At 39.3% G+C, this 12,129-nt stretch overlaps 1 protein-coding gene across 3 annotated transcripts in view; it reads right to left on the bottom strand.

Annotated features, from left to right (window-relative positions):
• The window catches only part of C8H1orf21 (chromosome 8 C1orf21 homolog), a 223,953-nt gene that overhangs the window by 91,048 nt on the left and 120,776 nt on the right, over nt 1-12,129 (bottom strand). The gene's annotated exons all lie outside the window — the stretch shown is intronic.

Here is a 12,129-nt window from a genome sequence, read left to right as displayed (position 1 = left end):
CTCACTCTTATGTGGAATCTAAAAAAAGCAGATTTCATTGAAGTTGAGAGTAGAACAGTGGTTACCGGATGCTGGAGAACTGAGAGGGCAGCGGGGACAGGGAGAGGTTGGTTAACCAGGACAATGTTACAGGTAGGCAGGAAAAATAAGTTCTGCTGTGTTATTACACAGTAGGGTGACTATAGCTAATAATAATGTAGTGTATATTTCAAGAGGAGATTCTGAATGTAATCACTGTAAAGAAACAATACACATCTAAAGTGATGGATATGGTCATTAGCCTGATCTGATCATTACACAATGTATATACATGTATCACACTATATACCATAAGTATGTACAATTATGTGTCAATTATTAATAAAAAAACTAGTAATAATAATTTTGAAAGTATAACTAAATAAGAGAATAACAGGAGTAAGCCAGATCCAATACCTAAGTGGTGTTTACCTCATCTCACTGGATGGCTAGCTTCTGGCCGGTAGAGATTCTTTGATACGAGCTTAAACATTATGAGTGTTAAGCCATCCCTATGAAGCATTACACTAGAATGAGATTCTCTGTTCTGTTTGTCTGCAGCTGGTGTGCCCTGCCACACTTCCTTCAGGCTCAGTGTGTCTCAGGCTTGGGAGAAGGAAAGGAACCCTGGTTAGCATTTGGGAGACCCAGAATCATGTCAGTACTGCTGCACCCCAGTTCTAATAACGAATCTTCTGCTTTCTTTCTGAGACCAACCCCTACTTCTCATTCCAGTTCCAATCACCAGATTCCTTTCTCGTTTCTGGTTTCAGTGGCCTCAGCTGTAAACACCCATGAAAGAAGTATTTGCCTGAAATTTAAAAAGCCCTCAAATTATCCAGTTATGAGCAGGTTTGCCAGTAAATGAAAATCTGCAGCGTACCATCATACTCGGATATGAACCAAAAAACTGAGTCAGCTCATTAAGTTTTGGAAAATATTGTTGTCATTATCAGTTGTTTTACTTTTCAAGGAAAGGAGAAATTTGGCATTTATTATCATACAAAGCGCCAAGTAAATAAACTAAATTAGCCCTATTATAAATGTGAAGCAGGCCGTTACAATAGCATCTTTATATATCAGTGATAATGTTGACAAGCTTAACAATAAATTCTCCTCCCACCAAAGAAGATGCATGAATTTTTTATGCCCAGTTATTTATTTCTATCTTTTATGAGTGACAGGTATAGAATCTGTTTTCAGAATTACCAAGATTCTTTTAAAAACAAAAATCAAAAGGCTGGTAAATCCTGTGTCTCTGTTAATACTGGATATTATTTGCTAACAAATGAAGTCCACAAGAAGAGACATTTATCAGAGCCCAGAGTCTTGGAAACATTATAGTTTCTTTTGATACTCTCACCTCTAGAGCATAAATTATTAATTTTGGGTGAAGCTCCCTCACTGAGTTTGCCAACAGACGACTGAAACTTATACGCTTTGGTTTTATTTTTAGCATCACATAAGAGCTAAGAGAGAAATCTGAACAACCTGAAAAAAAGACACCACAGTAATGTCCTAGGTGCTCTAGTAATGGTTACGAGGCCTTAGGTGAGGCTCCCAGCTGTCACTCATTCCTCCCAACTCAGCTGTTGTAACTGGGCCACATGTTAGTAAAAAATGCCCATGTTTTACTGAGATAAATAAATCCAACATTTAAAATGACCATGTGGATCAAACAGAATCAAGCTTTGAAGAGGGCTTCTTTCTACTTTCTACTTAAATATCAAGGTCCTGCTCTTGGAGAAGAGGCCAGAAATCTAAAAGTACTGTTTGTGTTGGAAATTTCCAAATGTTAAATAGGGAAAGTTTCAGAGGATAACTGAGAAGCTCTCCTTGACTAGGCAGCAGACGTCTAGAGTAAACGTGTTCAATAACTTCTAGAGAACACCTTGCATCCAAGGAAAGCATGTTTAAAAGCAATCACATTTTGCAACAATGCTGGGAAAAGGGAAGTCATTATCAACACCCTCAATCTTTAAATTAGACCAGCAGAGGTCTGTTCTATTTATTCTGAAGTTACAAATGCTGTCAACTGGGTAAACAATGTGACTATCCGTACACCAGAAATTAACGCGCTGACTAAAAAAAAAAAAAAAAAGCTAAAACAGACCAACTAGTCAAATAAACACTTCACGATGTATTCTATCAGCCTCTCAAACCACTCATTATTCACGCCACGTCTCCAGGCATAGTTCACACTATTCCTTGGGCCGGCCCTTGGCTCACTCGGGAGAGTGCGGTGCTGATAACACCAAGGCCACGGGTTCGGATCCCATATAGGGATGGCCGGTTAGCTCACTTGGGTGAGTGTGGTGCTGACATAGTTCACACTATTCCTTCTGCCTGAAATCCCTTTCTCAACCTCATCTGCCAGTGAAAACCTGGTCTTGTTCAAGGCCCTGCTGCACTGTCAGCCCTCTGTGAATTTCCTCAGATCTCCCAGTTAGGGCCTGCCATTCCATTCTTATTGTCCAAAAATACTTCATACTTTCTGTTGCTTAATAACAGAATACCTGAAAATGGGTAATTTAAAAGAAAATTAAACTTCCTACAGTTTTGGAGGCTGGGAAGTCAAAGGTCCACAAGGCATACCTGGTGAGGGCCTTTTTCTTGGTGGGGACTCTGTATGGAGTCCAGTGGCAATGCAGGGTATCACATGGTGAGAATGGTAAGAGCACTTTCATGTGCTCTCCTTAGAAAGCCACCAGTCCACACCCGTGACAACCCAATAATCCATAAACCCATTCATGGATTAATCCATTCATGAGGGGAGCGCCCTCATGATGCAGTCACCTCCTAAAGGCCCTTTTTCAACACTGAGACTTTGGGGATCGATCTTCCACATGGAGGGACAAACATTCAACCCATATCAGACTTCACTACAGCCTCTAGCTGACAGTGAGGAATGAGGACATTGAAATACGTATTTAGTCAAGAGATATGTTGTACTGAGACTCTAACACTGTGTTCACCAGCGCATGCTCAGTTCAGCATATTAGTATGGAAAGGAGAAAAAGCCATTTGAAATAGGATTTCAGTCACGTTCTGCTATGCCTATCTTTTGGGAAAATTGTAGTAGTTGTTTCAAAAACCATCTTTGGGTCATTGATTTCTGTGTATGTTAAGTTCAGACATGACCCTTTCTTCCTGGGAGACTGAAGTGTGCTATGGTGATAGAACTCTTTCTTCAAGGGAAGCAGGAATTAACTCTTTCTTACAAGCAAAAAAAATATAGTATGCTGTGCTTAACTTTGTTTCCACCATAAAATAGCAACTAACAAAAATGAATCCAGGTGTCCTTTTAACTAGGAATAACAATAATCATTATAATCTGTCTTGGGCTTTGTGTTTACAAAGCACTTTTGTGCACATTATTTTATTCTTTTTACATTCTGTTCCTGAATAAGGGACTTTGCTTCTATTTAACACTTGAAACTTAGAAGACTGACTCAACAAATCTCATCCTTAGAGAATTAAAATAAACTCTAATCCTTTTCTACTCTAAAGTAAATTACCACAGTGCCAGAATAATCTCCAAGACCTTGAATGTGCTTGGCTCAAGTAATGCAAAAGTGCTCGCTGGGTAAAGGAAGTCTCCCAAGATCGATGAAGAGGTACCACTCTTCCCTCCTAGTCCTCCTATACCACAACAAACACAACAGAAGAGAAGGGCACTGACAAAAACCTTCTCCTCACATGCGCCGTTATTCCCTTAAGAAAGGAGAATGTTCAGGTAGATCAGGTCTGGGATGCTAACATTATTCCTCTAATCATCTAGAAGAACTTCAGGCTGATGTCAACATCATAACATACATGAGAGAACAGGGAAGGAAACTGAGTCAGAACCCAGGGATTTTTGAGGATGAGTCTGACGCTAACATGGTGTTAGTGAAGCTCTTCTAAGAAAGGGTACATGCCATCTAAATCAGATACCCAGAACCACTCTCTGTCTTCATTTTGGTTTGGGGAAATCCTCAGTCCTGAAGAGGTCCTCCAAACAAGCAAGAACCTCTCTCCAGTCCAGACCTTCCCCCACGACCCATCCCAGCCCCAGCCTGAGCTCAAACCCAACCTGCAGCTGGAAGGAAGGACGGAAGGAGAAATGAGGGGCTTCAGATAGCTTGACACTTTGCCTACTAGTACCAGTTTTACTCTTGTTAGTTTATTTTACCTCATTCTCCAAATTACTGGTAATGTTTAAATGGCTTGGGAAATTGGGACAATTCAAAGTCATGGTCTTTTGCCTTATCAGATTTCTAAAAATAATTATTTGGCCTTGCATTTGAGGTCTAGCACTTAAACAGTCATTTCTAAAATCATCAGGAACAAACTAAACAGACAGGTCAGTTTGCTATTATATTAGCTGCTCTATAGAGACACAGGAAAAGTAAATATGGTAGTATTTGTTAAAAAGAAGAGTTCAAATGGACCCTTAGAGGATTCCTAATTATAAGAATGTCTATAAGGGAATGTATGTATCTTATTATAACAAACATTTTATTAGTGATTCAAAGTTTACAACGTTCATTCACATGCCTTTTATTCCTCACACGCATGGTATACTCTAATAATTAGAGTGATATGGTGACTGTGGTCTTGAGCACTTAGCTTTCCTACTGACCAATAGTTATGGAATGGAATTCCAGAATATTCTCTGGTTTGTGTTTGGGCTGTCAACCAATACAAAGCTTTGGCGAACATGAGCCCCCTTGCATGGGGCTGCTTCAACCACGGCACATCCTGTGGGTCGGGGCCACTTCCCCGTTTCACCAGCTGGGTGCCACTGCTCCAAAGAGACTTCTCATGGGTTTCTGGAGCATTTCCTCTCATCAAAGATGTCGTCTAATTTCTGAGTCTTCGTTTCTGCAGTTGGATGTCCTGCCATTTATTGAAGATTCAATGCACTGAAGATAGTACAGAAGCTCTAACAAACTCAACGTCAGGAGGAGGAAGTACTCACACTAAAACTTGATTCTACTTTCCTTTCCTGACAAGGCATTGGTGACTTAGACAAGGGGGTTTCAAATGAGCCTTCAACTCTATGGATAAGACTGAAACCAGTAGCTCAACCAACCGTGATATGTGTCATCTGGCAGAAAATAATATGTTCATTTACGCAAAGATATCTTGAAACAATGAACAAAAGCCAATGTAATGCATGTAAATCTAGGAAATACATTTAAAAAAATGCTCCATATTTAATAATTCTTAAGGGAGGATGGCTTGAGAATAGTAAATGTTAATTAAGGAAAACAAGATGTTTTATTGTATAGTAGGAAGGATCTCTACAAAACTAAAACTGGAACTTCCTTTACTTGTCAGGATGCTTACTTTGGAGAGGCCAAGGGGTCTGAACGCTGCCAAGTGTAGGGTGACACACCTTTAAAATATTTATGTGCAAAACACTTAACCAAGATAAAGTGAAGCCAGATGATCCTTGGGTTTCCTTCTAACCACGTCTTAACAGTCCTCACTTGTTAATCAGACTCGGAGAAGGACTAAACACGGAAGGTATGTAAGACAATGAGAAAATAGTAATAATCCTACTTACAAATGTCCAGGTAGTCAAAATCAGAGTTTTTGTTATTATTCTCTCCCTTTTTAAAAATCAATTTGAAGTTACACAAATCATATACTCATATTTTCTTTAAAAAATTTAAAACATTACGTTTAAGGATAAAAATCCTCTTTTACCATCACACCCAATTTTTTCTCATCCATTACCACCCAAGCCAACCCCATTAATAAAAGTAACATCATCAAAGCCAACAATGGATTTTCCACGCCAAGAACTGTGCTAAGACTTAACAGGCATTTCTTACTTAATTTTCACAACTTCCTACTAAAGTAGATTCAGTTATTATCCCCATTTTACAGAGCAGGAAACTAGGCCTCGGTATGCTTAAGTCCCCCATCGACTGCGGTATCCATCCATGAATCCCTGCACATATATAGGTATCCATAGAAAATACAGTGTTGTTGTTTTGTTTTATTAAAAAACCTTAAATGGCATCATACCATACATGTCCATTCTACAATTTGTATGATTTTCCCATGACATTCATATAGTTCTAACATTATTTTTAACGGCTGCCTAGAGTATGGTATGACTATATCATTCTCCTATTTACAAGCAAAAAGGTTATTTGCAAATTTTCACAGATATAAACAATGCTGCAGTGAATGTCTTGTGCAAGCTTCCTTATGCACACAGGCAACTGCTTGGGTGGACAGCAAGATGTGGAAGTGCTGGGTCATGGGTGTGCATGTTTAAAGTTTAATAGATACTGCCAAATTGTCCTCCAAAATGTTTACCACTAGTATGTGAATACATATTTTCTTACAGCCGTGCCAAAATCTGATATTATCAAACTTCAAGTTTTTGTGCAACTAATAGGTGAAAAGATGGAATCATGTTTTAATTTGCATTTCCCTACTTACAAGAAAAGTGGTACCAGGCAACACCATCCAGAGTGGTAATTAAATAAAACAGTGACTTAAAGCAGCATTACATAAAAATGTGTATACACATTAAGCATACGATTTTATTTTAAATTATATAAATGTGCATTTCCTCTCCCATCTTTTCACACAGGAACAAGGCTTCTTCTTTAAGTAAGGAACGATTGACAAGGGATCCACATTCGCTTTCTGCATTAACCGTATCCTTAATGTACATCTAAGATTCCCTGTTTTGGTTTCTTAAGTGAAGTGAAAATGTAAAGACCTAGTGAAATAATCTGAGTACAGAATTTAATTTAATTTAACAAGCTTTTAGTAATTTGCCTTCATCAACTTTCCAAAGCATTCAATTTAATTTTCACCAAAACAGCTCTTTCCACCCTTGTGTTTCATTGGTCTGCATATTATTTAACTAAATTACATAATTACAATGACTTTCAACCAGTATAAACTGGTTTGGGAACCAGCACCCTGGGTCTTGGAAAACACACAATTAACTGTGAGAGCAAAAGCACAGGGGTGTTCTAGAGAGTAGCCCACCAGCCATCCAGGCGAGCGCACTGTAATCAGCATCTTGCAGAGAGGGACTTGCAGAAACTTGGTTAAGAGAGTATTCAGAAAACTAGTGACCTGGAACATATTTTCATATGCATATCATCCAATATCCTCTACTGTGAACCATCTGTTCATTTACCTATTTTTCTAATAGATTATCTTTTAAAAAATTATTTACAAGTGTTCTTTTTAAATCCTGGATACTAATGCTTTGCCTTCTACTTACCAAAAATATTTCCTACCAGGCCCTTGCCTATCTACTAACTACTTTTTGTAGTTATTCTATTTTACAAAAGTATTTAATTTTGATGTAATGAAAAAAATTGTTTTCGGCTTTTGCTGTCTTGTTTAAGAAAGCTTCCCTTTGCTAAGATTCTAAACATATTCTCCCACATTTTCTTGCAATACTTTAAAAAATTTTGTTATTCCCCAGGTTCCAGATGAGAAACTTGAAGTACAGAAGTTTTTTTTTTTTTTTTTTTTTTTGTCGTTTTTTTTTTCGTGACCAGCACTCAGCCAGTGAGTGCACCGGTCATTCCTATATAGGATCCGAACCCGCGGCGGGAGCGTCGCCGCGCTCCCAGCGCAGCACTCTACCGAGTGCGCCACGGGCTCGGCCCGAAGTATAGAAGTTTTAAATATTTAGCCAGAATTATAAAGCTAGAAATAGTGGATCTAGGATCCATATTGGTATTGTATAATGCAAAGCCAATGCTACTATTTCACACCACCTTCCTTAAGAAGAAATTAAAGTCTGAGAGAGGCAAAGTGGAATGAATGGATGTTAAGCAATGATGAAAATTGGAATAAATGCACATCTTTGTTTTGAGAGTACATAAATGTTTGACATACAAATGATTCATCATCGGCCTCAGAAAACCAGCATGATCCCCATCCATAGACACCATGGTCAAAAGGCTCAAGTAACAGGAGGTCTCAAGCATTTATTGAGCAACTACTAGGTGCTATGCACTGTTAGGTGCTAGACATTTAACTGTAAACCAAAAAGATAAAGTTTTTAGTCTCCTGAGCTTACAGTCTAAAAGACAGATATATATATTAAGCAAATTACTCACAAATAGTTATTCTGAAACAGTTTTGCTGAGTACTATAAAGGAAATCACAAATGTAATCAGAGAGAATGAAGGAGCACGAACTTGGTTGGGACTGTCTGGAGAGGCTTTCCCCAGACAGCTAAATTTAGCCTGTAGCCTTAAGCATAAATAAGAGTAAACCCAGGCAAAAATGAGGGGGTGGAGTGCTGAGGGGAAAGGCATATTCTAGGCTGGGAACAGCAAGTGTGGGAGTTCTGAGTACGAATCCGGACTTTAGAAAAACTGAAACCCACCGATGGGGCGGGACATGGTGAGCAAAGACGGCAGTGGTAAGACAAAAACCAAAGTCTCACATAGGCACAAATACCACAAACAGAGGGTTTTGAAGTGGACCTTGAAGTCTGAAGATACTTTCTTTGACCATGGTCTCTTCTCTTCCCTTTGGCTGCCTCATTTATTCCCGAGTGTTCAGCTATCAAATCAATCCAAATGAGCACCGCCAGGTCCAACTATGCTTACGGATTCATTCATCCATTCATTCAAGCCAACAAAAATATATTGAACAACCAATATGTCCCAAGCAATGCTGCCGAGTGCCACACCTTCATTTCAACTCGTTCACTAGACTTCTCCACATGGGTGCTCCGCAAGTTCTTAAAGCTTTGCTTGGGGCCGAGCCCGTGGCGCACAAGTGCTGCGCTGGGAGCGCGGCGACGCTCCCGCCGCGGGTTCGGATCCTATATAGGACTGACCAGTGCACTCACTGGCTGAGTGCCGGTCACGAAAAAGACAAAAAAAAAAAAAAAAAAAAAAAAGCTTTGCTTGCCCAACACCAGCCTCTGCTTTCACACTGTACCTTGAACTGTGGTCATTCAGTCACATGCCTTCCATCTAGCTACCAGAAAGTGAGCTCCCGAGGTTGGGATTTCTGTCCCATGTGCCTTTGTTTCCCCCAGGCCGAGAGGCTAAGAATCTGCAGGTGTTCTGTTACTGCATTTATTACATTGTCGTGTGCTCGGTGGCTTACCTTTCTCTCTTGTGCACTATACTATGAGATTTTTAAGGGTGGGCAAGAATGAATCACAAATAAATAAGTAAACACCTTATATTTTTGTCAAACACAATCTTCCTACTGATTTCACCATGTCATTGAGGTCACTACCTATTCTCACCACCGCCAATCCATCATCTTTCCAGGTGGTATTATCATTATCTCCTGATCCCTCTACCTCCTTTCATATGCAATGAGCTGTCAAACCTTGCTGCTTCTACTTCTGCAGTCTTACCCAAATCTTTTCTATTCTCCATGTCACTACGGGTTCAGACTCATTGCCTCTTGCAAAAACTATTAGGACCGGTCTCCCAGCTTGGCTCCCCATATCAATCCATATTACACCTGCTGCTGTCACATTAACTCTCCCGAATTGTAATCCCATCCTGCCAGTCCCTGGCTTAAAAACATTCAAACTTCCTCGTAATCCACTGCATTAATTTCAGACCCCTCAGCTGGATATCAAGGTTCTATATATTATACCACCGGCATTGTGATTCTAATCTCTCACTGCTTCCCTACCGACACCTTTTCCCCATCCCTGTCACTCCCCAAACAATACTACGTGCCCTTTATTAAATATGTCTTGTGTGTTCCATCTGTTACTTTTTTTTTTTTTTCTTTTCAGTCTTTTTGTGACCGGCAAGGGGATCGCAACCCTTGGCGTGGTGTCACCCACACCGCGCTCAGCCAGTGAGCGCACCGGCCATCCCTATATACGATCCGAACCCGCGGCGGGAGCGTCACTGTGCACCCAAGCGCCGCACTCTCCCGAGCAAGCCACGGGGTCGGCCAGGGCCGGCCCCCCATCTGTTACTTCTGCCTGGGGCATTCGTCCTTATTCCATACTTTCAGGCCCATCATAAATACCAGCTCTATCATGAAGTAGGTCCTGATACCCCAACAGACATGAACGCTGTCTCCTTTGAATATCTGCAGTATTTTCTTTCTTGGAATTCAATATTGCCTGGCTTTATTTATAGTCATTCAGTACTTATCTTGTCTACTGCAATATAAGCTCCTTGAAGTGAGGGTCAATGGTTTCCTTATTTTTCTGCAGAGCCTAGTACAGTGCCTTGTACACAAGAGGCAATCAATACATACTTGTTGAACTGAACTGTTCTCTCAACTTTACTGTAAGCTCCTTCAGGACTGTGACTTTTAGGTACCCCGTGTGTCTCAATACTTACTAAGTGCTCTGTACATAACAGGTGCTCAAAACATACTTTAAATAATTTCATGGTTCCAGGGCAAGGTTCTTCAAAATACATGTCCCATTGGCATTGACCTAAAATCTCTTACCAATCAACATAAAGGAAAAAAGAAACACTGGTTCTAACATTCTTTATTCATTCCTCTTGTTTTATATGATAATCCCTCTTACTAGGTGCTTATCATGTATTAGGCACTCAGTCTGACAACCATCACCTCACGTACCATGACACTGTTTTATCCCCACTTGAAGTGGGCTGGTTTAGAGAAGTGAAGTAACTTGATCCCACCATGAGCAAGTGGCAGAGCTGAGACCTGAGCCCAGGAGGTTTCTGCCTCAAGAGCCCAGTCCAGTCCTCACCATCATACCATCCTGCCTTTATTATGCTTGCTGAGCCCCTGAATTTCACAACTTGAGTGAAAAAAACCACAACTTTTTAAAACACTTCAACCTATGTCTTGAAATTATTCTTTGGAGCATAAGAATGTCTTGACTCATAGATTATTTTAAAGTACATGAAAAATAAAGAATTGTTAAATCTATTTCATGTGCCTTCCATTGTCAGCTTCATGTTGGGGAGGCTATTAGGTTTTTTCAGACAACATGCATGGTCAATACTTGATTATGCACCCCAAAAGATGGAGTAGGTAACAAAGACAACATACTACCAGGTAACTGAAAATCATTTAATTTTGAAAAGCAGTCTGGAAATTTCAGAATCAAAGATAACCATTTACTCTCCATGCCCCAAGTGAAACTTCAGAAACTTGAAAACTCCTGTTAGTAGCCTGGACCCTGATTGGCTGGCAGAGTAAAGGATGGCTGTCACAGATAATCCACAGTAAGTCAGAATGACCAGAAATTTTTCTTTTTTCAAATTTCCATTTAGTCTGCATAGAAAGGCACTAGTGCCGATTCTGACCACAGTACTGGAAAATAAGACACGAGCACCAAGTAGTTGAAAGATTCCAAATTGACAGAGAAGAAAAAAGGTGTATTGACAATAAATATGATGAGAGTATACTGAGGAAAAACCCAGAAACTAAGATAAAAGGTGTTACTTCCTTTAGGATTACAGACATACAGCATGTGAAACAGAGATGCATGCTAGTAGTTAGACCCAAGGAGAAGCCACTGCCAAGTTGATCACCGATATCTCTTTATTATTAAAGATGAGATTTGTAATTCAAGCCAAAACTCTATCAAGAGAGGACAATCTCTACTTTTCAGTAAAGTACGAAAACAACTACTGATATTTCAAGTACCCAGGTTTTCGATTTATCCATTCAAAGTTTAAAACAAAATCATGTAAAAAGTCTGATAATATTAACTTTTACTATTTAGTCATGGCTACCTTGTCCTGGATTTAAGTGTAAATGTTAAAATATATCATTACTGTAGGGATGATGAATCTTTGTGACTTAAGTGATACTTTAAAATCCAGATTCCACTTATGAGGCTAAATTTTATTATCTAGAGTATTTTCACTCCTTTAAAATGATCTAAAATATTTACTTTTTGATACTTCAATATTTCAAGTTGTAGATCATATGCTCCGAAAAGAATAAAGTAAAAAGAATTAGCCTCTAATATTCACTAGTATTTCATGAAAAATGACAGCCTTAAATACTCATGAGCACTGGTTAATATTCTGCCAGCTCGCTCTGCTATTGCAGAAATCATAAAACCAAAAACAAAGCACATAATAGAAAAAGGAGTTTAAGTCAAGTGAAAATATTTTATGACATTGCAGGATTCTTAAAAATACATTT

The sequence above is a fragment of the Cynocephalus volans genome, chromosome 8, assembly GCF_027409185.1.
Source record: "Cynocephalus volans isolate mCynVol1 chromosome 8, mCynVol1.pri, whole genome shotgun sequence".
NCBI lineage: Eukaryota > Metazoa > Chordata > Mammalia > Dermoptera > Cynocephalidae > Cynocephalus > Cynocephalus volans.
The sequence above is the reverse complement of the archived record's forward strand: the minus strand, read 5'-3'. Positions and strand labels throughout refer to the sequence as shown.